Genomic DNA, 3,403 nt, shown 5'->3' with positions numbered 1-3,403 from the left:
TCCCTGAAACTCCTGCTCTGTGGTGCACAACTCCTTTACATTCTCAATTTCAGTGGAAGTTACTTGCTCTTTCTACCTTAACTCAACCCTGGCAATCCCCAATCACCCTACTTCTACTGCAACTCTCTACAGTGAGGCTGCTCATTCTTTGTTTGTTTGTTTGTTTGTTTTTTGAGACGGAGTCTCGCTCTGTGGCCCAGGCTGGAGTGCAGTGGCCGGATCTCAGCTCACTGCAAGCTCCGCCTCCCGGGTTTACGCCATTCTCCTGCCTCAGCCTCCCGAGTAGCTGGGACTACAGGCGCCCGCCACCTCGCCCGGCTAGGTTTTTTTTTTATTTTTTTTTTAGTAGAGACAGGGTTTCACCGGGTTAGCCAGGATGGTCTCGATCTCCTGACCTCGTGATCCGCCCATCTCGGCCTCCCAAAGTGCTGGGATTACAGGCTTGAGCCACCGCACCGGGCCTCATTCTTTTTTTGAGACGGAGTCTTGCTCTGTTGCCCAGGTTGGAGTGCAGTGGCGCAATCTCGGCTCACTGCAGCCTGCACTTCCCAAGTTCAAGCAATTCTCCTGCCTCAGCTTCCCAAGTAGCTGGGACTACAGGCGCCCGCCACCATGCCCGGCAATATTTGTATTTTTAGTAGAGACAGAGTTTCACCGTGTTGGCCAGGCTGATCATCTTGAACTCCTGACCTCAGGTGATCCGCCCGCCTTGGCCTCCCAAAATGCTGGGATTACAGGCAAGAGCCGCCATGCCCGGCCAAGGCTGCTCATTCTTATGCTGCCCTTATATATCAGGGTGGAAACAAAAAGACAGTGTCATGACTCCACAATGCTACTGCCAGCCAAACTCCCTCTCTACTATGAAGAGGATCATGTTCCTTTGAGGCTCTGGCCATTTGGCTCTACCACTCTTCATCACTGTCACCTACAAACCTATGATATACACCTTCATACATTTATAACATTGGCACTTGGCTAACAGCTCTCTTCATCACAACTACTGCCATCATTCTGGATTAATTCAATATTCATCCTATCCAACAACTTGGCCTCTTCTTTCCATGGCCTCATCTCTAACATCCTTTTTCTACACTTATCTCAGTCACCTATGCCTACAGTTACATCCTGGGTCTTACCATAACGTGAAACTTCTCTACCTCAGAAACTTCCTATTTAAATATCCTGGTGGGACCAAAGCCTTCTCTCCTTACAGCCTGATACATTACTGCCTTCACTTCATCTCTTCTTAGACTTTGTCAAAATTGCTAGGCGAACTAACTCATCTTTCTACCTTTCTTTATATCTCTGCTGGGTCAATTTTTTCCCCATCCACTAAGAATCCATGGTTCATGTTTTCAATGAATCCTTGTAAATAGCCCTAATTTGTTTTCCTCTTTAAAAATTCTTATCTTTAATTTTTATACTACATAGTAAATGAATATATTTATGGGGTACATGAGATGTTTTGTTTTGATACAGGTATACAATGCGTAATAATGACATCAGGGTAAATGGGGTATCCATCACTTCAAGCCTTTATCCTTTCCTTGTGTTACAAACATTCCATTTATACTCTTTTAATTGTTTAAAATGTGCTATAAATTATTGTTGACTGTATTCACCTTGTGCTATCAAATACTAGATCTTACTAATTCTATCTAACTGTATTTTTGTACCCATTAACCAACCCCACACCCCACCCCACCACTAGCCTTCCCAGCCCCTGGTAACCATTATTCTACTCTTTATTTCCACGTGTTCAGTTGTTTTAATTTTCAGTTCCCACAGAGATGTAAGAGCATGAAAAGTTTGTTTTTCCTGTGCCTATCTTCGTTATTTTTTGTGTGAGTTTTCTCTTTTTTAATTTTTATTTTTTGTGGGTACATAATAGGTGTATATATTTATGGACACATGAGATATTTTGATACAGTCATAAAATGTGTAATAATTACAACCACGTAAATGAGGTATCCATCACCTCATGCATTTACCCTTTGTGTTACAAACAATCCAATTATATACTTTTAGTTATGTTTAAATGCACAATAAGTTATTGTTGACAGTAGTCACCCTGTTGTGCTATCGGTGGCTCACACCTGTAATCCCAGCATTTTGGGAGGCCAAGGCAGGTGGATCACCTGAGGTCAGGAGTTTGAGACTTGAGACTAGCCTGGCCAACATAGTGAAACCCTGCGTCTACTAAAAATACAAAAATTAGCCAGATATGGTGGCGGGAGCTTATAATCCCAGGTACTTGGGAGGCTGAGGCAGGAGAATTGTTTGAACCAGGCGGGTGGAGTTTGCAGTGAGCTGAGATTGTGCCACTTCACTCCAGCCTGGACAAAAGAGCGAAACTGTCTCAAAAAAAACCAAAAAGGCTACATCTTATTCATTCTTTCTATTTCTTGGTACCCATTAACCATTCCCATTTACCCCAACTCCACCACAATGCTTCCCAGCCTCTGGTAACCATCATTCTACTCTTTATCGCCATGAGTTCAATTGTTTTCATTTTTAGCTCCAATCAATAAACGAGAACATGTGAAGTTTGTCTTTCTGTGCCTGGCTTGTTTTACTTAACATAATGACCTCGACTCCACGCATTCTTGCCTATGACTACAACATTCCTTTTTTGGGCTCATTCTTTTTTATGGTTGAATAGTACTCTGTTGTGTATATGTGCCACATTTTCTCTATCCCTTCATCTGTTGGGGGACACAATAGGCAAGATTGTGGACACAATAGGCAAGATTGCTTCCAAATCTTGCCTATTGTAACTAGAGCTTGAATAAACACAGGAGTGCAAGTATCTCTTTGATAGAATGATTTCCTTTCTTTTAGGTATATACTTAGCAGTGGGATTGCTGGATCATATGGCAGCTCAGTTTTTAGATTTTTGAAGAACCTCCAGACTGTTCTCCATAGTGAATGTACTAATTTACATTCCCAGCAACAGTGTATGAGGGTTTCCTTTTCTCCACATTCTCACCATCATTTGCTTCTGCCTGTCTTTTCGATAAAAGCTATTTTAACTAAGGTGAAATGATATCTCATTGTAATTTTTATTTGCATTTCTCTGATGGTCAGTGATATTGAGCAGCTTTTTATATACCTGTTTGCCTTTCGTATGTCATCTTTTAGAAAATGTCTATTCAGATCTTATGCCCATTTTTAGTTGGATTATTAGACTTTTTTCTATAGAGTTGTTTGAACTCCTTCTATGTTCTAGTTATCAATCTCTTGTCAGATGGGTACTTTGCAAATATTTTCTCAAATTTGGGGGTTGTCTCTTCACTTTGTTGATTGTTTCATTTGCTGTACAGAAGCTTCTTAACTTGATGTGATCCCATTTGTCCATTTTTGCTTTGATTGCCTGTGCTTGTGGGTCATTACTAAGGAAATC

Source organism: Trachypithecus francoisi, unplaced genomic scaffold (genome assembly GCF_009764315.1).
Source record: "Trachypithecus francoisi isolate TF-2019V2 unplaced genomic scaffold, Tfra_2.0 Lachesis_group6, whole genome shotgun sequence".
Classification (NCBI taxonomy): Eukaryota; Metazoa; Chordata; class Mammalia; order Primates; family Cercopithecidae; genus Trachypithecus; species Trachypithecus francoisi.
Note: the sequence above shows the minus strand (reverse complement) of the source record.